Genomic DNA, 26986 nt, shown 5'->3' with positions numbered 1-26986 from the left:
AAATGTTACATGAATATCTAGGATGTTTTAGGCACTGGCGAAAAAGAGGTGAATGAGATATGTTGTTGAGAAAGTCTTGGCAGTGTCGTGGGCAGAGATTATTCTCTATAACAGTAATAATCAAGCCACATGATGCGTTTACGACAGAGAAGGCATTAATCATCTCAGCACAGAAAACTTGGGGCACAGGTTCCCAGAGCTCCAAGGGACATTTGAAGTGAGATCTGAAAGGTTGGTTAGGAGAAAATAAGTTATTCTAGACAGAGAAGTCAGGCTGTGCTAAGCCACAAAGACTTAATGCAGGTGAGTTGAGGAAGAAATACATAGTCAATATTGCCACAATATGGTCTGCTCAGTCTGGGGAGCAGTGGCTAGTGATGGAGCAGGTGGGGTAAGTTGGGGTTGGATTGTCACAGACCTTGCATGTTGTGCTAAGGCGTGCAAAGATTTCCAGGCAGGTTTTGACCTGATCAGATTGCCCTTTATAACATTATAAAGAAGATGACAGGTGGCTCTGCCAAGAACTGTCCAGACTGGGGAACTGGGCTGAGCCACAGTTAAGAGACTGTTGCAGTAGACTAGACAAGGAGGAGGAGAATTCAAATTAGAGCATTGGCGTTAGCAGTGGAATCAAAGAGGGAAAAAGATGAGATTGGTTTGTAGGCTGAATGAATGGAGGTGAAGGTGAAGAAAGAGTCAATAATTTTTTGGAAGATAGGGTAGATGACAAAGTTGTTTAAAGAAAACATAAAAGGAGGAGATTTAATGACTTAAATTTTTGATATAAGGAATGTAAGTCTGAAACATGGGTCTAGTCTTGAGCTGGAAATACAGCTTGGGCAGTTAGCAACACAGAGGTGGTAGATGAAGCCATGGATGCAGATGGAATTACCTGTAGGAGTATCGTGGAGACCTTGATCCAGCCAGGACAATTCCGGGGACAGCCCAGGATTTGAGCAAAGGACTGGTCCGTTGCTTTTAATGAGTCTTTCAAGGTTGATGATTTATTATTATTTAAAAATATGAGGGAGCCATATCATTTTATGGTTGTTTTAATTATTGTGGATGGCTGTAGTAGAATGTCCTAAATATTAAAACATATAGCATTCATTTATAATGTTATATCATTTATGATTGTAGCATTAGTATTATTATTATTATTATTATTATTTTTTGAGATGGAGTCTTGCTCTGTCACCCAGGCTGGAGTGCAGTGGCCGGATCTCAGTTCACTGCAAGCTCTGCCTCCCGGGTTCACGCCATTCTCCTGCCTCAGCCTCCCGAGTAGCTGGGACTACAGGCGCCCGCCACCTCGCCCGGCTAGTTTTTTGTATTTTTTAGTAGAGACGGGGTTTCACCATGTTAGCCAGGATGGTCTCGATCTCCTGACCTCATGATCCGCCCGTCTCGGCCTCCCAAAGTGCTGGGATTACAGGCTTGAGCCACTGCGCCTGGCCTATTATTATTTTTAATAATTAGGACAAATGCTTAATATTTTACATTTTAGATCACTAGTATGAGTAAATATTAATGATGAATCTTTTTCTTTTGAATTTAAGAAATTAGATCAAAATTTTGTGATTAGAGATGAAACTTTGGAATGCAGAAATATTTTTAGTATTGATGCCAAAAATTTAAGTCAGTTACTTTAACACTTAGACATTACAAGATCATATATAGAAAGTGTGTTATTGATTTGGTGTATTAGAATCATTTGTGGAGCTTTTAAAGACACCAGTGCAATGCTGAATTCCACCCAAGAGGGGTTTGTGTTAGGGCCACATCATCCGTGTTTTTTAAAGCTCTACGGATATTTCGATGTTAATCTGAGAACCCTATTATCAGGGGTCTGGGTAGGCGCTTTGTGAGCATATTTTGTGTCTTGCCTATATAGTTAACTTTTTTGTTGAAAGCTGTTAAAGCAAAGGCCAGAATACCAGCAGGTTAGCAATTTGGTCACCACAGTGAGACCATTTGAATTTTCATGTGAATTTAAACTGTAAAACAAAATTCAATAGCAGTTCAGTCTGGGCTTGTATCATTAGAGGGCTGGTTAAATAAAGCATGACATGTTCACAGAGCAGAGTACTATGTAGCTATAAAAGGGAAGGAGGAATAGCTATATAGTGCTGTTGGGGAGAATATATTGTTAAATGAAAAAAAAAAAACCCACTGTAGCAGAACAGTAGTATTATACGCTATCACTTTTTAAAGAAAGGGGATCTATAGATCTATAAATGTATATTGTGCATACATATAAACACACCAATGGAATGATAAACCAAAAACTAATAAAAATGATTAAGGAGAGAGAGGGAATGGGAAGGATAGAGGCTAGACTTCTGAATGTTATTTTGTGGATTACATTTAGAGCCATGCCAATGCTTTACCATATTATAAAATAAAAATAAAATGGGAGAAAAAAGGCCATCTCTAAGAATCAAGTGCAAAATGGAATAAGTGAACCTAAATGTATATTAAGTTTGAGGCTGAAGCACATGGTCTTTCAAATGACTTTGAAACATAGTCGTTTGATTATACATTTCTAGAGGGACATATCCTCAAGGACAAACAACTGCAAAAATATTGTAAACTGTTTTTAGTAATCGTATAGCTGGAATTATTGGTATTGTTCTGGAAGTATGCGTTGTTAAGTAAAACAAGTGGATAATTTTATTGGATTGGGGCCCTGGATTTTGGTGTGGAAAAGAGAGATACAAAGGTAGAAACAGAGAATTTGTTGATTAAGAATTTGGGATCATAAATTTGAGTTGGAGATGTCAGTATGAACTCACGATATTTTTTCTTTTTTGAAAATGTATTATCTGATTTTCTCTGCTGGAAAATCCCAGAAAGCAACCTAGGTAGCTTTGAGCACTTCTAATGCCAGACTCTGTTTTGTAAGTACTAATTCCCACTACAGGGAACTTAGGGTACCTTAGAAAAATGGCTCATTTCATGTTGGGGTCAAGAATGCTATAAGGTGATCCTGTGACATCTTTTTATATCACAAAACAGGCCACTAGGGGGATTTTCATTTCTATCAGTGGTAGAATAGCTTTTTCTAAGCCAGTGCTCCAACTGAGACCAACTATTAGAGAAGATGGGAAATATTGTTTTAAAAATCTATACTTGAAGACTTTGGAAAGTGAGCAAGGCAAAGAAGGGACTACAGAGACCAAAATTTTGGAGAGAAGGTAAACTCAGGGGCGAGGGCCAACTTTTGGTACAGCTTTTCCCTTGGGGTGATTGGCTGATCTGAGATGTGCAGCTGAGACTGAGCACAAAGTAATGGCAGAGAGACTGAGGTTCTAAGCAGAGTTTTGGTGGTTATGCAGCACCGGGAGACACAGTTGGATTTCAGGGGCTGCAAAGAAAGAAGGGGCACTGGAAAATACCTCAGGCTTTTAGTTGGGAATCCTGAAGGATGGGCTACACCCTGTGCTTAAGGGTGAACTCAAAATAGATCAGCTCTTACAAAGGCTGAAGCCCAGCTTTCACATTACCTCAATCCCTGATTGGATTAAAGAATCTGGTCCTAGCTTTATTGTTTGCTAGAAGCAAATGTAAATCTGTGGAGGATGATAGCATCAAGCATTGCCTCAAGTTATTATTATAATTACTATGTATAATATTTTATAACGTAATAAATATTTACATAATTGTGAAACTTAGTTTGGCATTCAATAAAAAAAAAAAAGACCTGAAAATTTAAAAATTGACTGAAAATCAGGAGAGAAAACAGATAATTGAAACAGACTCATAGGGAGGCTTTCATTACAAGTGAGATGGTATAGACTCAGTTTTCCCTGCTCTTCCCTGCTGAATACAACTCTAAATCTTGGAGTTGGTACAAAAGACACACAAAGGAGAATTCTTGAAGTTTATAAGAAGAAAGTGAACTGATTTGGGACCACAGGATTCAAGAACAACATAGTAATAGAGCATCTTGCATCCTCCCATCCATTACAAGGCCACCTAGACCTGGTGTTTCCTGATCCTCCCACCCAGCAACAGAATGCAGGCTAGGTGGGTAGGCTCATTCTTCCCCTGAATCAAATGAAAGTCCCCTCGGAAAACATCTGGCAAGCCTGACAGCGTTGACAAAGGGGATCAGTTGGGAACTCTAGCCCTAATCTTAACCCTATAAGTGGTGAGAGGAAGCACATTCCTTCTTTGCCTGTCCTGAGATGTCCCTTTTTCACTGAGGCAGGTTGGCAAAACGGATAAGAGAGACCTAACTTTAGCATGCAGTCCAGTTTGAGAAGACTCTTCTTCCCTGTGGATGTGAGATTTTCCTCTTCAGCCCAGAGACACCAGGGTGGGCACTACCTGCGAAAAGGACATAGCCACAGCAAATGGCCCGGTCTGAGAAATCTCTGGCCATGTGGGCCTGAGCCTTTTCTCCCCTACCCAGAGATATGGGCAGGTGGGTGGAACTGGCAAGAGCAAGTGGTCCTTTACAGAAGACCTCTTTGTCTCTGTGGGTTCAAAGCTTGCCTTTTTCACACCAGCGATACTGAGGAAGCTAGGAGTAACCTAGGACTACCCCACCCTCTTCCACCAAGAGACAACTGGCAGCCTGGCTCAGGGAAACTTCTTTACTGTCTCAGGCAGCGCCAGCAGAGACCAGTGGGAGGTCAATGGCACTAGATAAACAAAGCAGGCTAAATAACACTGCAAAGGCTCTGAAAATTAGTCTGCCATTGGAACGATAGCCTAGAGAAGTAGACCAAGATACTCATGCTAAAACTAAACAGGGTGGCTAACTGTTAAACTAAAAGATTTAATAGAAGCCTATGTTAGATACTTCTAACGCAGTAGACAAAGTGTTCATGATATAATAGCAAATCACTTGTCATACCACCAACAAAGGAAACCACAACTTGAATCAGAAAAGACAATCAGCAGACACCAATACAAGATGAATCAGATGTTGGAATTTTCTGACAAGGATTTTGAAGCATCCATCATAAAAGCTCTTCAAAATCAATTAAAATTATCCTGAAACAAATAAAAAATATAAAAATCTCAGCAAAAAGCCATATAAAATTAATTAAAACTAAATAAATGAAATCAAAAAGCACCAAAATAGAAGTTTTAGATCTGAAAAACAATAGAAAAAAACCACTTACTGGACAGGCTCTATAGAGTGGCAATGACAGAATCAGTAAACTTGAAGAAGGAACTATAGGATTCACTTAATAAGAAGAAAACAAACTGCAAAAAAAATGACTTGTGGGGCAATAACAAAAGACTTAACATTCACGTAATTGGATTTCCAGAGGAAAGGAGAGTAAGTAGGACTAAAAGAGTGTTTGAAAGAAATAATAGTGGAAATCTTACCACATTTGGCAAAAGAAACAAACCTAAGGACCCAAGAAGCTATGCAAACTTCATACAGGATGAACCCAGTGAAACACCAAGATACATTATAATTAAACTCTTTTTTTTTTTTTTTTTGAGACGGAGTCTCGATCTGTTGCCCAGGCTGGAGTGCAGTGGCCGGATCTCAGCTCACTGCAAGCTCCGCCTCCCGGGTTTATGCCATTCTCCTGCCTCAGCCTCCCGAGTAGCTGGGACTACAGGCGCCCGCCACCTCGCCCGGCTAGTTTTTTGTATTTTTTAGTAGAGACGGGGTTTCACCGTGTCAGCCAGGATGGTCTCGATCTCCTGACCTCGTGACCCGCCCATCTCGGCCTCCCAAAGTGCTGGGATTACAGGCTTGAGCCACCACGCCCGGCCTAATTAAACTCTTGAAACCTAAAGGCAAAGAGAAAGTCTTGAAAGCAGCCAGAGAGAAGTGATGCATCACCTAAAGGAAATACCAATTCAAATGGCAGTAGATTTCTCGTCTGAAAACATGGAGGCCATCTGAAATGTTGCATTACCTATAGGGAACACCAGTTCAAATGACAGTCGATTTCTTGTATGAAAACACGAAGAAGGACAAGACATGATATTTTTCAAGTGCTGAAATAAAAGGACTGTCAATCGTGAATTCTATATCTGGTGAAATTGTGCCTCAGGAACTAGAGGAAAATAGAAACATTCTCAGATAATGGATACCTAAAGAATTTGTTGCTAGCAGAACAACCCTTAAAAATTGGCTAAAAGGGGCTTGGGCGGTGGCTCACGCCTGTAATCCCAGCACTTTGAGAGGCTGGGGCAGGTGCATCACAAGGTCAGGAGATCGAGACCATCCTGGCTAACACGGTGAAAACCCGTCTCTACTAAAAATACAAAAAAATTAGCCGGGTGTGGTGGCGGGCACCTGTAGTCCCAGCTGCTTGGGAGGCTGAGGCAGGAGAATGGTGTGAACCCGGGAGGCAGAGCTTGCAGTGAGCCAAGATTGCGCCACTGCACTCCAGCCTGGGTGACAGAGCGAGACTCCGTCTCAAAAAAAAAAAAAAAAAAAAAAAAAATGGACTAAAGGAGATTCTTTAAGCCGAAAGGAAATGATAGTAGAAGGAATCTTGGAGCATTAGAAAGAAGGAACAATGGAAAGACAGAAATATGTGTACTTAAATTAATAGACTGTCCCAGGCTGGGTGCAGTGGCTCACACCTGTGATCCCAACACTTTGGGAGTCTGAGGTGGGTGGATCACCTGTGATCAGGAGTTCAACACCAGCCTGACCAACATGGTGAAACCTCGTCTCTACTAAATTAAAAAAAAAAAAAAAATTAGCTAGGTGTAGTGGCAAATGCCTGTAACCCCAGCAACTTGGGAGACTGAGGCAGGAGAATCGCTTGAAGCTGGGAGGCGGAGGTTGCAGTGAGCCTAGATTGCGCAATTGCACTCCAGCCTGGGCAATAAGAGTGAAACACTGTCTAATAATAATAATAATAATAATAATAATAATAATAATAATAATAATAGACTGTTCCTTTCCTCCCAAGTTTCATCAGTCTTATTTGATGATAGAATAAAAAATATAAAACCATCTAACACTAAAGATGATGATATTTAAATCAAGATAAAGGACTTAAATGGAAGTGAGGTTTCCGTACTTTTTTCAGAGTGGTAAAATGTTGTTACTAATAAGCAGATTATTATAAGTTGCATGTTTATATTGTAGTAATTGAAGTAATCACTTAAAAGCTATACAAAAATATAAACTCAAAAAAATATAAACAAATCAAGCTGGAATCTGTGATGATTAATTTTAGGTATCAACTTGACTGGGTTAAGGCGGACCTAGATAACTGGTATTCTCTCTGTGTGTGTCTGTGAGGGTGTTTCCAGAAGAGGCTGGCACCGGAATCAGTGAACTGAGAGTAAAGATTACCCCTGCCTAATGTGGGTGGCCACCATCCAGTTGTTTGAGGGCGTAGATAGAACAAAAAGGCTAATCTCATTTCTCTTCTGGAGCTGGGACACCTGTCTTCTCCTCTGCTTGGACATCAGAACTCCAAGCTCTCTGGCCGTCAAGAGTTAAGGACTAGCACAGGCAGTCTCCCAGGTTCTTGGGCCTTTGACCTCAGACTGAGTTATACCATCAGCTCCCTTGGTTCTCAGGCTTTGGGCTTGTCCTGCACTGCGCCATCGGCTTCCCTGGCTCTCCAGCTTGCAGACAGCCTATCGTGGGACTTCTCAGTTCCTGTAATTGTGTGAGCCAGTTTCCCTAATAAATCCTCTCTTGTATATCCAGTTTGTTCTGTTTCTCTGGAGAACCCTAATATGGGACTCTAAAAAATGTTCAAGTGACCTATAGGAAGGCAAGAAGAGGAGAACAAAAGACCAAGAACTTAAGCCTTGATGTATTAATAATTACCTTAAATGTAAATGGACTAAATATACCAATCAAAAGACAGAGACTGGTAGAGTGGATGAAGAAACATGACCCAACTATATACTGCTTATAGGAAAGTCACTTCAAATTGAATAATGTAGGTAGACAGAAAAGGATGCAAAATTATACCATGCAAACATTGATTTAATAAAAAAACAGAAATGGCTGTATTAATATTTGATAAATTAGACTTCAGAGCAAAGACAATTACCAGAGACAAAGATGGGCATAATGGTAAAATGCTACATTAAGGACACAGGGATAGGAGGTATGCTGATTGTAAAAGGGCAACATGGGGAATCCTTATAGTGTTGAAACTGTTCAGTATCTTGACTGTGGAGGTAGATCCTTGAATCTATACAGGTGACAGAATTGTATAGACTTGACACACTGATACATACACATACACTCGCACACACACTAATGAGTACAAGTAAAACTGTAGAAACCTGAATGCAGTTGACTTATTAATGTCAGTATTCTGATTGTGATACTGTACTGTAAGTTTTTAAAATGTTGCCATTTGGGGAAACTTGTCAAAGTGTACAAGGAATCTGTCTGTATTTCTTCTTATAACTACATGTGAATCTGCTGTTATCTCAATTAAAATTTCAGTTATTTAAGAAACAGACTCAAGGAGACCAAGAAGACATTAAAAGTAAATGCACTGGCCCGGCATGGTGGCTCATGCTGGTAATCTCAGCACTTTGGGAGGCCAAGGCAGGTGGATCACCTGAGGTCAGGAGTTCGAGACCAGCCTGGCCAACATGGTGAAACCCTGTCTCTACTAAAAATACAAAAATTAGCTGGGCCTAGTGGCAGGTGCCTGTAATGCCAGCTAATTAGGAGGCCGAGACAGGAGAATAGTTTGAACCTGGGAGGCGGAGGTTGCAGTGAGATGAGATCACGCCACTGCACTCCAGCCTGGGTGACGGAGCGAGACTACGTCTCAAAATAAATAAATAAATAAATAAATGCCCTGTGGGGTTCTGGATTAGATTTTGGAACAGACCAAAAAAGGCCATTAGTGGACACACACACACACATACACAAGTCAGTTTTTAGAATGATTAGAAATAGACTTTAAAATAAATGATTAGTATCTTTAAGAATTTATATAAGAAGATCAGTAATTTCAGTAGAGTAATAGAAAGTATAAAAAGAAGCACTGGAAACTAGAAATACAGTAATTGATTTTAAGAGCCTTAGATGAGAAGAGAATTAGTTAATTATAAGGTATGTTGGGAAAAAATACCTGTATAGAAGCCCAAAGACAAAGGAATGAAAAATACTAGGTTGGTGCAAGAGTAATTGCGGTTTTTGCCAGTTTTCTTTTTTTTTTAATGGCAAAAACCACAATTACTTTTGCACCAACCTAATATTTAAAAATTGGCGTTAAAGGCTGGGTGTGGTGACTCATGCCTGTAATCCCAGCACTTTGGGAATCCAAGGCGGGTGGATCACGAGGTCAGGAGTTCAAGATCAGCCTGGCCGAGATGGTGAAACCCTGTCTCTACTAAAAAAATACAAAAAAAATTTAGCTGGGTGTGGTGGTGGGTGCCTGTAATCCCAGCTACTTGGGAGACTGAGGCAAAGAATTGCTTAAACCCAGGAGGCGGAGAATGCAGTGAGCCGAGATTGCGCCACTGCACTCCAGCCTGGGCAACAGAGCGAAACTCTGTCTCAAAAAAAAAAAAAAAAATGGAGTTAAAAAAGGCAAAAACTGCAATTACTTTTGCACATACCAAAAAGAGTGTGAATGATGTGGGACACAGTTGTAATTAGAACTCCAAAAGGTGGAAAAGAGTGGAGCAGAAGCAATACTTAATGAGGTAATGTCCTAGAATGTTCACAAAGTGATAGTATGCTTAAAGCTGCCGATATAGGAAATGCAACAAACACCAAACAGGGTGAGGAAAGAAAAGCATACTCAGCATTTTTGCTAAGAAAGTTAAAAATCTTTTTTTTTTTTTCTTAAGACCAAGTGTCGCTCTGTCCCCAGGCTGGATCTTGGCTCACTGCAACTTCCGCCTCCTGGTTCAAGCGATTCTCCTGCCTCAGCTTCCTGAATAGCTGGAACTACAGGCGCGTGCCACCACGCTCAGCTAATGTTTGTATTTTTAGTAGAAACTGGTTTTCACCGTGTTGGCCAGGATGGTCTCGATCCCTTTTTTTTTTTTTTTTTGGACACGGAGTCTCGCTCTGTCGCCCAGGCTGGAGTGCAGTGGCCAGATCTCAGCTCACTGCAAGCTCTGCCTCCTGGGTTTATGCCATTCTCCTGCCTCAGTCTCCCGAGTAGCTGGGACTACAGGCACCCGCCACCTCACCCGGCTAGTTTTTTTTTTTATATTTTTTAGTAGAGATGGGGTTTCACCGTGTTAGCCAGGATGGTCTCGATCTCCTGACCTTGTGATCCGCCCGTCTCAGCCTCCCAAAGTGCTGGGATTACAGGCTTGAGCCACCGCGCCTGGCCAATGGTCTCTGTCTCTTGACCTCGTGATCCACCTGCCTCGGCCTCCCAAAGTGCTGGGATTACAGGCGTGAGCCACCGCTCCCTGCCAAAGCTAAAAATCTTAAAGCAACTAGTGGGTTGAGACACATTATCTTTACACAAGCAAGAACAAGGCTGAGCGTGATGGCTCATACCTGTAATCCCAGTACTTTGGGAGGCTGAGGCGGGATGATTCCTTGAGCCCAGGAGTTTGAGACCAGCCTGGGTAACACAGTGAGATCTTGTCTCTGTTTTAAAAATTTATTTTCTTATTTAAAAAAAAAAAGCAAGGACAAGACTGAAAGCTACCTTCTTAATATAAACAATGGAAGCCCAAACAATGGAATGACAGTTTTAAAGTGCTGAAAAGAAAATAAATGCCAGCATAGAATTGTATACCAAGAGTTGACAAACTTTCTCTTTAAAGGGCCAGGTGGTACATATCTTAGACTCCTGGGCCATGTGAGATCTCTGCCACAACTATTCTGTATTGTTGCATGAAAGCAGTCATAAACAATCATAAGCAAATGGGCATGACTGTGTTCCAGTTAAACCTTACTTACAGAAACAGGCTGCTAGTCCATGGGCTGTAGTTCTCTACCCTTCTATATCCAGTAGAAAATGTACTTCAAAAATGAAGAACTAAAGGTATTTTCAGATGAACAAAAACAGAGGGGATTAATCACCGGCAGCCTTACAGTAAAGGGAGTTCCATAAGCAGAAGAGAATGATTGCAGAAGGAAATACAGAGATTGTAAGAGGAATGAGGAGCAGTGGAAAGAATGAAGTGTGGGTCAACTTAACTGAATGTTAATTGTATGCAATGATAATGTCCTCTGGGATTTAGAATATAGAATTAAAATATACACCAACAAAGCCCAAGCAGCTGGTATAGGTGGATGGGAGAAGTGAAACTTAAGGTCCTTGAATTGCCCAGGAAATGGTATAAGTACTAATTTATATTAGGCCTTGATAAATCAGGGATGCAATTTATAATTTCTAGGGTGATCACTAATGGTAGTAAAAGTAAAGGTAATAGCAAAATAAAAGTGAATAGTAAAAGGATGCATAACATAGTAGTTTATAAAGAAAAAATGCAATAATAAGAATATTTAATCCAAAAAAAGGTAAAACAAGATAGGAAAAGGAACATAGAGTAACTGGGCAAATAGAAAACAAATAGCAAGACAGGTAAATTTAATCCCAGTTATGTCAGTACTGGAATGAAAACTGATTCACGATACCAGTTCAATGACAGATTTGTCTAAGTGGGTTTAAGAAAACCAATGAACTATGATACAAAACTGTACTTAACTGTAGTGAGTCAAATATTGAAAGTAAAAGGATAGGGAAAAAGATATATCACACGCTAACCCAAAGACAGCTGGTTTATGTCTATATCTGACAAAATAGACTTAAGAAGGATTGCTAGAGGCAAAATAGGAACTTATCATAATGGTCAAAGCACAGTCTACCAGAAAGAATGATTCTAAATGTGTGTTTACCTAATATTGAAACCTTATGATATATAAAGTGAAAGACGTCAGAGGTAAAATATGTCAGAGGTAAAAACAATTTTTTTTTTTTTTGGAGACAGAGCCTTGCTCTGTCACCCAGGCTGGAGTGCAGTGGTGTGATCTCGGCTCACTGCAGCCTCCGGCTCCCAGGTTCAAGTGATTCGTCTGCCTCAGCCTCAGCCTCCCAAATAGCTGGGACCACAGGTGTGTACCACCATGCCTGGCTAATTTTTGTATTTTTAGTAGAGATGGGGTTTTGTCATGTTGGCCAGGCTGGTCTTGAACTCCTGACCTCAAGCTATCCACCTGTCTTGGCCTCCCAAAGTGCTGGGATTACAGGTGTGAGTCACCATGCCCGGCCACAAATTTTTTATTTGTAAATAATTTTAAGCTCACAGAAAAGTGCAAGAATAAAAACAGTGCAAAGCACAACCTTGTATTCTACCCAAATTCATTGAACATCTTGCTACATTTGCTTTATCATTCCTCACCCCTCCCTCCACATAAGCACACACACACAGATATGTGTGTGTATACATAATTTTTCCCTCTGAGACTTTCAAGGGTAAACTACATATATCATGGCCCTTGACCCAAAATACATTAGTGTGTATTTTCTGAGACTAGTGACAGTCTTAAGAGTCTTAAAGTACAGTTTTTACCTTCAATATATTTGACATTATACAATGCTTTAATCTACTGTTTGTGCTTCATTCTGTCAGTTGACCTGCAATGTTCTTTGTGTAATTTTCAACCTGCAGTACAGGATGCAGTCTAGGGTTAGGTATTGCATCTGATTGCCACGCTTTAATCTAGAACAGAGATCAACAAACATTTTCTCTACAGGGTCTGATAGTAAATATTTTTGGATTTGTGTCATAGATCTCTGTCACATCTAGTCACCTCTGCTATTGTAGAGAGAAGCAGCCATTGACTATAAGTATGTGAAAAGATACAGCTGTGTTTCAGGAAAACTTTATCTACATAAGGAAACAGCAGGCCTGATTTAGCCTGGCAATTGTAGTTTGCCGGTCCCTGATTTAGAATATTTGTACTGCATTTCTTTTTCTTTCTTTTTTGTTTTTTAATGATATTGATAGAATGTCAGTATCATTAAATTGATTAATACATTCCCCCTCTTTTAATCCAGTTCCTTATTTTGCATTTATTTTGTTTTCCCATCATTAGATTCAAGTTACGAATCCTTGGCCAGAATACTGCATAGGTGAGGGAGTGTTCTTCGATCTGGAGGCATACGATGACCATCTGTCTGATATTTTTTAATGTTGATTTTATTCTCCTGTTTGAGGTGTTGTCTTATTTTTCCACTATATAATTACTATTTTTTTCCTATTTGCAATCAATAAGCAGTCTGTGGGGAGATGCTTTAAGACCATGCACATGCCCTGCTGCTCGTCAGAATTTCCTTCTACTTTTTAGCATCCACTGCTAATGGCAAAAGTAATTTTAATACTCTCTCAATAGTTCATAGAACAGAAAGATTTGAAAACACTTGGCCTTATTGACTTATATAGAACATTGTACCATGGCTCAAGCCTGTAATCCCAGCACTTTGGGAGGCCGAGACGGGCGGATCACGAGGTCAGGAGATCGAGACCATCCTGGCTAACACAGTGAAACCCCGTCTCAACTAAAAACTACAAAAACTAGCCGGGCGATGTGGGGGCGCCTGTAGTCCCAGCTACTCGGGAGGCTGAGGCCGGAGAATGGCGTGAACCCGGGAGGCGGAGCTTGCAGTGAGCTGAGATCCGGCCACAGCACTCCAGCCTGGGTGACAGAGCGAGACTCCGTCTCAAAAAAAAAAAAAAAAAAAAAAAAAATTGTACCATATAGTTTCTGTATACTTCTAAATACTCATGAATCAAAGAAGAAGTCACCTTGGAAATTTGAAAATGTTTTCAGCAGAATGGCAGTGAAAGTATTATCTGTCAGAACTTTGAGATACAGTTAATGGCATTCTGAGAATGAAGATTATAGCTTTAAATGCATACATTAAAAAAGAAAGGTGAAGATCTAAGTTTTCAACTCCAAGTAGAAAAAGCACTGTACAATGTGCTCCAAAGGGAAGAAAACAATAAATATAAATTAGTTGAATATAAAACAGGTACAGTAGCGAGGATTAACAAAGACAAACATTAGAAAAGACTAATGAAATTGATCAACTGCTGGAGAGATTGATAAAGGCAAAAAGCAAACAAATGACTGATATCAGTAATAGGAAAGGGGAGATCACGGTAGATCTTATAGACACTGACAAAATCAGGAGGATGTTATTAATGACTATTCCAGTACATTGAAAATTTTAGATGAAATGGCAAATATCTAGGAAACCCGACTTACTAAAAAGAAAACTCCAGGTCCAGATAACTTCACCAGTCAATTCTTCCCAACTTTTATAGGCATTTCACCAGTCTTTTACAGACTTTTCCAGAGCATAGGAAAAGAGGTGAAATTCTATTCTTGTTTTTATACAGCCAGCATCATTTTGTTATAAAAACCTGAAAGAAAAGGAAAACAGCAAGTCAGTGTTATGAACATAGATGGAAAAAATGTAAACAGAATATTTGCAGACTGTATTTAGTGAAATACCGAAATAATCATGACCAAATGGGTTTATTTGAGAAATTTAAGGTTGATTTAATACTTGAAAATCAGTATCACTCACAACATTTACAGTATAAATGATTATTTTAGTAGATACATAATTTTAAAAAATGGAGTTCAATACATTAATGATAAAAACCTTTAATAAACTAGGAATGGAAAATACTTCCTTGACTGGGTGAGGTGATTCATGCCTGTAATCCTAATACTTTGGGAGACTGACGTGGGAGGATTGCTTGAGGCCAGGAGTTTGAGGCCATCCTGGGCAACATAGTGAGACTCTGTCTCTACAAAAATTACAAAATTATCCAGGCATGGTGGTGTGTGCCTGTAGTCCCAGCTGTTGGGGAGGCTGAAGTGGGAGGATTGCTTGAGCCTGGGAGGTTGAGGCTGCAGTGAGTCATGATCCCACCACTGCGTTCCAGCCTTGGTGACAGAGCAAGACCTTGTCTCAAAAAGGTAAAAGAAAAGAAAAAAAAGATACTTCCTTAATATATTAAGAGCTTGTACAAAGAATTTAGGATAACAATCACACTGTATGATGAAATACTGAAAGCTTTTCCCTGAGATTGGGAATAAGACAGGATACTTCCATTAGAAGTTCTTTTCATTTTCAGTATTGTAATGAAGGTCTAAAACAGCTGCAATAAGGCAAGAAAAGTAATAAAGTGATAAATGTTAGAAAGGAAAAATATAATTTTTTAAAACAGATTTTATGCTTGCATTATTCCTAGTTTTTACTTGGAATAATCAGGAGAATGGTGATACTATTCTGGAGATGAAAATTTGGTTGTTAAAAATGTATGTAGGTGGTATGTAAAGCTTTGAGATAGTGTGAGATCACCTACCCAGTGAATTAGGTAGAGAAACAGGCTTTAGATAGAGAAGGGGGGCTACTTTTTAGAGATTGGGAAGGCAGGCAGATTTAGTAAAGTGAACTGAGAAGAAGCTGCTAGGGAATCCAGAGTGGAGAGTTTGGGGGACCAAGTGAAAAGAGTTTTAAGAAGAGAGTTACTAGCTTTTTGAATGCTATGAGATTTACCTTATGTACCTTAACAAAGGGATTTCAGAGGAGCGTAAGGGTTAAAGTCCAGTTGGAGTTGGTTAAGGTATTTGGTGAGAGCGTTGAGTCAGTCAAAGTAGACAACTTTCAATAAGATTTTTTATATAAAAGTGAGAAGAGAAGTAGGCAGTAGCCTGAAGAATATGAGCAGAAGGGGGTTTGTTTTTTAAGAAGAGAATGCAACAGCTTGTCTGTAAGCTGATCCAGCAGAGGGTAAAAGTGTTGGGTGGAAGTTAGAATTGGGTTTGCTCTGGTAATGCCCTTGATTTGGTGGAGTTTAAAAATTCTGGACCCAGGTAGACGATGCAACTCTGAATGGGCTTACACCATTTATCCTTTGTAACTAGAGGAGAGGCATAGTATGTGCATTTAGTAGTGGGAAAAAATATATATAGTTCTCTCCTCATTAGTTATTCTTTCTACAGCTATTCACTGAGTGCCATTAGAATGCCAGGCATACTTTGCTGAATGGATGGGCAGTGTCTTAACCTGTGCTTGAGGCTGAAGCAGTGCTGGAAGATCTGAGAACAGAGAAGATTCCTACAGGTTAACACACAGTGTACTCACAGCTTGTCTGCTTGAACACATCCATGTGAGACTGGCTTTCCAAATTTTAAATTAAAAATCTAGAACATTTAAAGAGAGTGAAATGTACTCTCTTTAAATGTAAATAGTCAACAGAACAGACAAAAATCCATGCTGTTGTGAAGTTTACATTCCACTGGAAGACAATAGATATGAAACAAGTAAGTTAATACACTAATTATGAGCTAAAATTGAAGAGAGGGAAGAAGGTTTAGGAAATTGAGAGAAAATAAGGTGTAAAAAGTGAATTGACCGGGGAAATGAATTATTGGTTGACCCACAGTGTGGAGAGTCTATATGAGATGTGTGTTTATAAGTGTGAAGAGGGACCAAACAGCATAATATTTTGTCTCTAGCCGTATCTAGCTGCTTGTTGGTATATAACAGTAAGCAGAGAGTTGGGCTCCTCCAGGTTTGGAGTTGCCATATATATATAAATGCACCTTACCAAGGTGCCATTAAGTGCAAAATGCACTCTTATTTTGTGAACTGAGAAAAAACACTGTCACTTACGGTATGTGGCATACCATAGATTTTATAATATATCCTGATTTCTGAGCTATTAGTTTTAAAAGTGTTCATTTTAGAATTGGTAAAATAAGTAGTTGGGATACTTTTGATTGGAAACAACAGAAAACTCAAACTCGGATGCGCTTTAATAATAAGGAGAAGCCAAGGGGGATATGAAGAAAATGGCATTCTGAATGAGGCCTGCTTCCTTGGCTCCCTCAGTTACCTACCCCCTTTCTGGTTCTCTTGAGCCAGCCTGCTGTGGTGCCCTACAGAAAACTGCAGGATCTGGTTCTGTAGTGATCCTTTTAAGCAGAGAGAACTGGTGTGTAGCTGGCAATTGTAGCCAGGGGCAAGGACCATGAAGCTGCAGATCCTGGAAGATGGGACATAGCACCCATGTATGTAGTATAGTTGGCCTTCTTGATCTCTACAAGGCAAATGTATTGCTGAATGGATGGGCAGAGTCTTAACCTGTGCTTGAGGCTGAAGCAGTACTGGGAGATCTGAAAACAGAGAAGATTACTGCAGGTTAACACACAGTGTACTCACAGCCTGTCTACTTGAACACATCCATGTGAGACTGGCTTTCCAAATTTTAAATTAAAAATCTAGAACATTTAAAGAGAGTCAAATGTACTTTTTCCAACAGATAACTTTCTGGAGCCGAAATCTATGATTTCCTTATTAAACAATTCAGTAAATGAATTAAAAGAGGGGCAGTGTAAGAAAATTTTGGAGAGCAAATATATAAAGAGATAGAAATCATGAAAGCAAAGAAACTTGGAGGAGAAATTTGAGATGTCCAAAATGTGGATAATATGACTTCCAGAAGGAGAGAAAGAAACAGATGGAAGAAAAGACTACATATTGTGTACAGTGTACGCTGCTCGGATGATGAGTGCACTAAAATCTCAAAAGTCACTGCTAAAGAACCCATCTATGTAATCAGAAACTATCTGTACTCCCAAAACTATTGAAATCAAAAGAAAAGAACCAAAAAAGGAAATGGATGGAGGAGTGGCAGTAAGCCACAGGAGAAAAAAAAAAGACAAGCATCACATTTCAAATTTGAAAACTATAGCTAAAAAACAGTGGATTACCATCTAGAGCTACTGAGAGAAACATGACTGCAACCCAAGAATACCATATCCAGCCAAGGTATTTATCTGTATAGGTAAAAGAAAGATGTTTAAGGGGTCTATATAAATTCAGAGTATACCACTCAAGTATCCTATTTGAGGAAAATACTAGGCAAATAAATGAAGCAGAACAGAGACTATAAGACTGGGAAAGGTGAAGAAGAGAGTGAAGAGCAGTGAACAGTGAACTTGGTTTTATATTTAAAATTATGTCTTAATGGATGAAGTTGGACTGGAAATATGTAAGTGCTACATTAGACCTCTTTAATAGAATGGACATAAGGAAAAGTTTTGAATGAGTATTGAGCTGTCTCTGCAAAATATAGGAATTAGGATGCTCTGCAGAAGAAATGTGCCAAAGGTGTCATAGAGTAGAGAGGGAAGGGAAAAGAAGAAAAGGTAGATGTATTTTAGGAGTCTCATTTTTGGGATTGGGAATGGGAAAGGAGTGGATAAGTGTGGAGTATTTTTGTAGGGGAAATGTTTGACATCTTGTTTATAAATTATAGTAAAGACATATGCTTTCAACAGTGAAAGGCAGGAAAGGGAAGATAACCATTGATAAGATGGAAAAGTTCAGTAGTATTTAGGTAAAGGGGGAAATGAAATGAATGACAACTTTTTTTTTTTTCTTTTTGAGACAGAATCTTGCTCTGTCACCCAGGCTTGAGTGCAGTGGTGGGATCTTGGCTCACTGTTACCTCCGCCTCCTGGGTTCAAATGATTCTTGTACCTCGGACTCTAGAGTACTTGGGATTATAGGCATGTGCCACCATGCCCAGATAGTTTTTTGGTATTTTTAGTAGAAATGGAGTTTCACCATTTTGGCCAGGCTGGTCTCGAACCCCTGGTCTCAAGTGATCTGCCTTCTTCAGCCTCCCAAAGTGTGGGATTACAGGCATGAGCCAGTGTACCCAGCCTGCACGCCAACTTTATCACACTAATAAAATAAGGAAAAAGAAAAAAGATAGCAATGTCAAATAAGCAACAAACAAAATATAGATGGAAAGAACAAAATTAATATTTAGGTCATCTACTAAATGTGAATAAATTATGTAGGCTCATAAAAAGAAAACTGGAGTAGGTATATTAAGATCGAAGTCAGCTTCATGTGAATTAACACAGAAACAGAAAATGAAATACCGCATGTTGTTGTAAGTGGGAGCTAAACAGTGAATACACATGGACACAAAGATGGGAACAGTAGACACTGGGGACTACTTGAGAGGGGAGGTTGGGAGCCAGGGGTGGGTTGAAAAACTACCTATTAGGTACTATGCGTACGACTGGGTGAAAGGATTCTTTGTACATCGAACCTCGGCAACAGGCAGTTTACCCGTGCAGTAAACCTGCACACATACCCCTGAATCTAAAATAAAAGTCAAGAGAAAAAAAACCCAAAAACAAGGTAGACTTCACACAAACAAGAAATATTAACAGAGATAGAAATATTTAGTAAAGACAAACGTGTAAGTTCATCAAGAAGACAGAACAGTCCTACATTTGTAGGTGTTTAATAACAGAGTTCTAAAATACATGAAGTACAAATGGTCAGAACTAAAATGAGAAATGTGCAAGTCCACAATTATAGTTGTAGATTTCAACCTTTGCCTTTCAATATTGATAAAACCAAGTATACAGAAAAATAGGAAGGATATAGAAGACTTGAATAACATTGTCAATTAACTTGACATAATTGGCACTTAGAGAATATGATACGTATCAACTGCAGATTACACATTCAAGTGCCTTTGGAACATTCAGTAAAATAGACTATATCTTGGATAATAGAACAAATCTCAATACATTTAAAAGGACTGAAACCGTACATCATGTGTGTTCTTTTTTGAAGACAGGGTCTCGCTCTGTCATCCAGGCTGAAGTGTTGCGATTGTAACTCACTGCATCCTCTATCTCCAGGCTCAAATGATTCTCTCACCTCAGCCTCCTGAGTAGCTGGGACTACAGGTACACTCTACCAAATTCAGCTATTTTGTTTGTTTGTTTGTTTAATTTTTAGTAGAGATGAGGTCTGACTGTGTTGTGCAGGCTGGTCTCAAATTCCTGGCCTTAAGTGATTCTTCCACCTTGGTCCCCCAAACTGCTGGGGTTATAGGCATGAGCCAGAGTTTCTGTGGAATTGCAATAGAAATCATTAACAAAAAGATAACTAGAAAAATTCCCCAAACATTTGGAAATTAAGCAACATCTAAATTACACATAGGTCAAAGGAGAAATAAGGGAAATTAGAAAAACATTTTGGAATGAATGGAGGTGTAAACACAGTCTGTTACATTTGTGGAATGCAGCTAAAGCAGTATATAGAGAGGAATTTGGACCTGCAAATGTTTTTATTAGAAAAGAAAAAAGATATAAATGAATTAAACTTCCATAGCCAGACTGCCTCTCTAGATTCCTCCACTCTGGGCAAGGCATCTCTGAAAGAAAGGCAGCAGCCCCAGGCTTATAGATAAAACTCCCATCTCCCTGGGACAGAGCACCTAGGAGAATGGGCATCTGTGGGCGCAGCTTCAGCAGACTTAAACGTTCCTGCCTGCTGGCTCTGAAGAGAGCAGCAGATCTCCCAGTGCAGCGCTCGAGCTCTGCTAAGGGACAGACTCCTCAAGTGGGTCCCTGACCCCCATGCCTCCTGACTGGGAGACACCTCCCAGCAGGGGTCAACAGACAGCTCATACAGGAGAGCTCCAGCTGGCATCTGGCGGGTGCCCCTCTGGGATGAAGCTCCCAGAGGAAGGAACAGGCAGTAATCTTTGCTGTTCTGCAGCCTCCAGTGGTAATACCCAGGCAAACAGGGTCTGGAGTGGACCTCCAGCAAACTCCAGCCGACCTGCAGCAGAGGGGCCTGTTAGAACAAAAACTAACAAACAGAAAGGAATAGTATCACCATCAACAAAAAGGACGTCCACACAGAAACCCCACCTGAAGGTCACCAAAGGTAGATAAATCCACGAAGATGAGGAAAAACCAGCACAAAAAGGCTGAAAATTCCAAAAACCAGTACACCTCTTCTCCTCCTAAGGATCACAACTCCTCGCCAGCAAGGGAACAAATCTGGACAGAGAATAAGTTTGATGAATTAACAGAAGTAGGCTTCAGAAGGTGGGTAATAACAAACTCCTCTAAGCTAAAGGAGCATGTTCTAACCCAATGCAAGGAAGCTAAGAACCTTGAAAAAAGGTTAGAGGAATTGCTAACTAGAATAACCAGTTTAGATAAGAACATAAATGAGCTGATAGAGCTGAAAAACAAAGCACAAGAACTTTGTGAAGCATACACAAGTATCAATAGCCGAATCAATCAAGCAGAAGAAAGGATATCAGAGATTGAAGATCAACTTAATGAAATAAGTGTGGAGACAAGATTAGAGAAAAAAGAATGAAAAGGAACAAACAAAGCCTCCAAGAAATATGGGACTATGTGAAAAGACCAAACCTACATTTGATTGGTGTGCCTGAAAGTGTTGGGGAGAATGGAACCAAGTTGGAAAACATTCTTCGGGATATTATCCAGGAGAACTTCCCCAACCTAGCAAGACAGGCCAACGTTCAAATTTAGGAAATACAGAGAACACCACAAAGATACTCCTCGAGAAGAGCAACCCCAAGACACATAATCATCAGATTCACCAAGGTTGAAATGAAGGAAGAAGTGTTAAGGGCAGCCAGAGAGAAAGGTCAAGTTACCCACAAAGGGAAACCTATCAGACTAACAGCAGATCTCTCAGCAGAAAGCCTACAAGCCAGAAGAGAGTGGCACCAATATTCAGCATTCTTAAAGAATTTTCATCCTGAAATTTCATATCCAGCCAAACTAAGCTTATTAAGCGAAGGAGAAGTCAAATTCTTTACAGACAAACAAATGCTGAGAGATTTTGTCACCACCAGGCCTGAAGGAAACACTAAATATGGAAAGGAAAACCAGTTCCAGCCACTGTAAAAACATACCAAATTGTAAAGACCGTTGACACTATGAAGAAACTGCATCAACTAATGGGCAAAATAACCAGCTAGCATCATAATGACAGGATCAGATTCACACTTAACAGTATTAGCCTTAAGTATAAATGCCCCAATTAAAAGACACAGACTGGCAAATTGGATAAAGGGTCAAGACCCATCGGTGTGCTGTATTCAGGAGACTCATCTCATGTGCAAAGACACACATAGGCTCAAAATAAAGGAATGGAGGAATATTTACCAAGCAAATGAAAGGCAAAACAACAACAACAACAAACAGGGATTACAATCCTAGTCTCTGATAAAACAGACTTTAAACCAATGAAGATCAAAAAAGACAAAGAAGGGCATTACATAATGGTAAAGGGATCAATGCAACAAGAAGAGCTATCTTAAATATATATGCACCCAATACAGGAGCACCCAGATTCGTAAAGTAAGTCCTTAGAGACCTACAAAGAGACTTAGACTCCCACACAATAATAGTGGGAGACTTTAACACCCCACTGTCAATATTAGACAGATCAACGAGACAGAAAATTAACAAGGATATTCAGGACTTGAACTCAGCTCTGGACTAAGAGGACCTAATAGACATCTACCGAACTCTCCACCCCTAAGCAACAGAATATGCATTCTTCTCAGCACCACATAGCACTTTTCTAAAATTGACCACATAATTGGTATTAAAACACTCCTCAGCAAATGCAAAAGAATGAAAATCATAGTAGTCCCTCAGAGCATAGTGCAATCAAATTAGAACTCAGGATTAAGAAACTCAGAGCTGCACAACTACATGGAAAGTGAACAACGTGCTCCTAAATGACTACTGGATAAATAATGAAATTAAGGCAGAAATAAATAAGTTCTTTGAAACCAATGAGAACAAAGACATGACGTACCAGAATCTGTGGGACACAGCTAAAGCAGTGTTTAAAGGGAAATTTATAGCAGTAAATGCCCACAAGAGAAAGCAGGGAAGATCTAAAATTGACACCCTAACATCACAATGAAAAGAACTAGAGAAGTAAGAGCAAACAAATTCAAAAGCTAGAAGACAAGAAATAATTAAGATCAGAGCAGAACTGAAGGAGATAGAGACATGAAAAACCCTTCAAAAAAAAATCAGTGAATCCTGCTAGCTAGACTAACAAAGAAGACAGAAGAATCAAATAGACACAATAAAAAATGATAAAGGGGATATCACCACTGATCCCACAGAAATACAAACTGCCATCAGAGAATACTATAAACACCTCTATACAAATAAACTAGAAAATCTAGAAGAAATGGATAAATTCCTGGACACATACACCCTCCCAAGACTAAACCAGGAAGAAATTGAATCCCTGAATAGACCAATAACAAGTTCTGAAATTGAGGCAGTAATTAATAACCTGCCAACCAAAAAAGGCCAGACCCAGACAGATTCACAGCCGAATTCTACGAGAGGTACAAAGAGGAACTGGTATAATTCCTTCTGAAACAATTCTAAACAATTGAAAAAGATGGACTCCCTCCTAACTCATTTTATGAGGCCAGCATCATCCTGATACCAAAACCTGGCAGAGACACAACAAAAAAAGAAAATTTCAGGCCAATATCCTTGATGAGCATCAATGCGAAAATCCTCAATAAAATACTAGCAAACCGAATCCAGCAGCACATCTAAAAGCTTATCCACCACAATCAAGTTGGCTTCATCCCTAGGATGCAAGACTGGTTCAACATGATGGAAATCAGTAAGCGTAATCCATCACATAAACAGAACCAGTGACAAAAACACATGATTATCTCAATAGATGCAGAAAAGGCCTTCAATAAAATTCAGCCCTTCATGCTAAAAACTCTAAATAAACTAGATATTGATGGAACTTATCTCAAAATAATAAGAGCTATTTATGACAGACCCACAGCCAATATCATACTGAATGGGCAAAAGCTGGAAGCATTCCCTTTGAAAACCCGGTAGAAGACAAGGATGCCCTCTTTCACCACTCCTATTCAATGTAGTATTGGAAGTTCTGGCCAGGGCAATCAGGCAAGAGAAAGAAATAAAGGGTATTCAGGTAGGAAGAGAGGAAGTCAGATTATCTCTGTTTGCAGATGACATGATTGTATATTTAGAAAACCGCATTGTCTCAGCCCCAAATCTCCTTTAGCTGATAAGCAACTTCAGTAGAGTCTCAGGATAGGAAATCAGTGTGAAAAATCACAAGCATTCCTATACACCAATAATAGACAAACTCATGAGAGCCAAATCATGAGTGAACTCCCCATTCACAATTGTTACAAAGAGAATAAAATACCTAGGAATCCAACTTACAAGGGATGTGAAGGACCTCTTCAAGGAGAACTACAAACCACTGCTCAAGGAAATAAGAGAGGACACAAATGGAAAACATTCCATGCTCATGGATAGGAAGACTCAATATAGTGAAAATGGCCATACTGCCCGAAGTAATTTATAGATTCAATACTATCCCTATCAAGCTACCATTGACTTTCTTCACAGAATTAGAAAACACTTCTTTAAATTTCATATGGAACCAAAAAAGAGCCCATATAGCCAAGACAATCCCAAGCAAAAAGAACAAAGCTGGAGGCATTATCTAACTTCAAACTATACTACAAGGCTATGGTAACCAAAACAGCTTGGTACTGGTACCAAAACATATATAGACCAATGGAATAGAACAGAGGCCTCAGAAATAACACCACATATCTACAACCATCTGATCTTTGGGAAACCTGACAAAAACAAGCAATGGAGAAAGGATTTCTCTATTTAATAAATGGTATTGGGAAAACTGGCTAGCCATATGCAGAAAACTGAAACTGGACCCCTTCCTTACACCTTATACAATAATTAATTCAAGATGGATTAAAGACTTTTAAACGTAAGACCTAAAACCATAAAAACCCTAGAAGAAAACCTAGGCAATCCCATGGCAAAGACATGGCAAAGACTTCTTGACTAAAACACCAAAGGCAAAGGCAGCAAAAGCCAAAATTGACAAATGGGATCTAATTAAACTGAAGAGTTTCTGCACAGCAAAAGAAACTATCATCAGAGTGAACAGAAAAACCTACAGAATGGAAGAAAATTTTTGCAATCTCTACATCTGACAAAGGACTAATATCCAGAATCTACAAAGATCAAATTTACAAGAAAAAAAGCAAACAACCCCATCAAAAAGTGGGCAAAGGATATGAACACACACTTCTGAAAAGAAGACATTTATGCAGCCAACAAACATGTGAAAAAAAGCTCATCATCGGCCGGGCACGGTGGCTCAAGCCTGTAATCCCAGCACTTTGGGAGGCCGAGACGGGCGGATCATGAGGTCAGGAGATCAAGACCATTCTGGCTAACACGGTGAAACCCCATCTCTACTAAAAAAAATACAAAAAAACTAGCTGGGCGAGGTGGCGGGCGCCTGTAGTCCCAGCTACTCGGGAGGCTGAGGCGGGAGAATGGCGTAAACCCGGGAGGCGGAGCTTGCAGAGAGCCGAGATCGCGCCACTGCACTCCAGCCTGGGCGAAAGAGCGGGCCCCCCTCTCAAAAAAAAAAAAAAAAAAAAAAAAAAACAAAGCTCATCATCACGGGTCATTAGAGAAATGCAAATCAAAACCACAATGAGATACCATCTCACACCAGTTAGAATGACGATCATTAAAAAGTCAGGAAACAACAGATGCTGGAGAGGATGTGGAGAAATAGGAACGCTTTTACACTGTTGGTGGGAGCGTAAATAAGTTCAACCATTGTGGAAGACAGTATGGCGATTCCTCAAGGTTCTAGAACCAGAAATAACCATTTGACCCAGCAATCCTGTTACTGGGTGTATACCCAAAGGATTATAAATCATTCTACTATAAAGACACATGCACACATATGTTTATTGCAGCACTGTTCATAATAGCAAAGACTTGGAACCAGCCCAGATGCTCATCAGTGATAGCCTGGATAAAGGAAATGTGGCACATGTACACCATAGAATACTGTGCAGTCATAAAAACAAATGAGTTCATGTCCTTTGCAGGGACATGGATGAAGCTGGAAACCACCATTCTCAGCAAACTAACACAGGAACAAAACTAAACACCACATGTTTTCACTCATTAGTGGGAGTTGAACAATTAGAACACATGGACACAGGGAGGGGAATATCACACACTGGTGTGGGCCTGTTGAGGGGTGGGGGGTTAGGGAGGGACAGCATTAGGAGAAATACCTAATGTAGATGACGGGTTGATGAGTGCAGCAAACCACCATGGCGCGCGTATACCTGTGTAACAAACCTGCATGTTCTGTGCATGTATCCCAGAACTTAAGGTATAAAAACAAACAAATAGAAAAACAACCAGAAGGCCGGGCGTGGTGACTCACACCTGTAATCCCAGCACTTTGGGATGCTTAGGTGGGTATATCACACGATCAGGAGTTCAAGACCAGCCTGGCCAAGATGGTGAAACACCGTCTCTACTAAAAATAGAAAAATTAGCCGGGCATGGTGGTGGACGCTTGTAATCCCAGCTGCTCGGGAGGCTGAGGCAGAGAATTGCTTGAACCCAGGAGGCGGAGGTTGCAGTTGAGCTGAGATCGTGCCATTGCACTCCAGCCTGGGTGACAGGGTGAACCTCCATCTCAAAAAAAAAAGAAGATGTGGTACATATACTCCATGGAATACTACCACCTGTAAAAATGAAAGCAGTTGTGTCCGTTGCAGCAACGTGGATGCAGGGAGGCCATTATTCCAAGTGAATTAATGCAGGAACAGAAAACCAAATACCACATACTCACTTACAAGTGGGAACTAACCATTGAGTACACATGGACACAAAGAAGGGAGCAAGAGACACCGGATCTATTTGAGGGTGGAGGGTAGGAGGAGAGTGAGGACTGAAAAACTGCCTTTCCGGTATTACACTGATTACTTGGGTGATGGAATTATCTGTACATCAAACCCCTGCGAAACCTGCACATGTACCCCTTGAACCTAAAATAAAAGTTGGAAAGAAAAAGAAGGGTGAAAGTAAGAACAAACACATTACAAAATAATATGTGCAAATGATCAGTAAACACCAGAAATGGTACTCAAAATCTTTTTTATTTTATTTTTTTGAGACAGTTTCTCCCTCTGTCGTCCAGGCTGCAGTGTAGTGGCACCATCTTGGCTCACTGCAACCTCTGCTTCCTGGGCTCAAGCGATCCTCTACCTTAGCCTCCAAAGTAGCTGGGACTACAGGTCATACCACCACACTTGGCTAAGTTTT

General features: G+C 39.9%; 1 protein-coding gene across 1 annotated transcript in view; it reads left to right on the top strand.

The window, feature by feature from the left end:
* The window catches only part of ATRN (attractin), a 177518-nt gene that overhangs the window by 22571 nt on the left and 127961 nt on the right, over window positions 1-26986 (top strand). The gene's annotated exons all lie outside the window — the stretch shown is intronic.

Source organism: Piliocolobus tephrosceles, chromosome 20 (assembly GCF_002776525.5).
Source record: "Piliocolobus tephrosceles isolate RC106 chromosome 20, ASM277652v3, whole genome shotgun sequence".
NCBI classification, from domain to species: domain Eukaryota; kingdom Metazoa; phylum Chordata; class Mammalia; order Primates; family Cercopithecidae; genus Piliocolobus; species Piliocolobus tephrosceles.
Note: the sequence above shows the minus strand (reverse complement) of the source record. Positions and strands in the feature narration are given on the sequence as shown.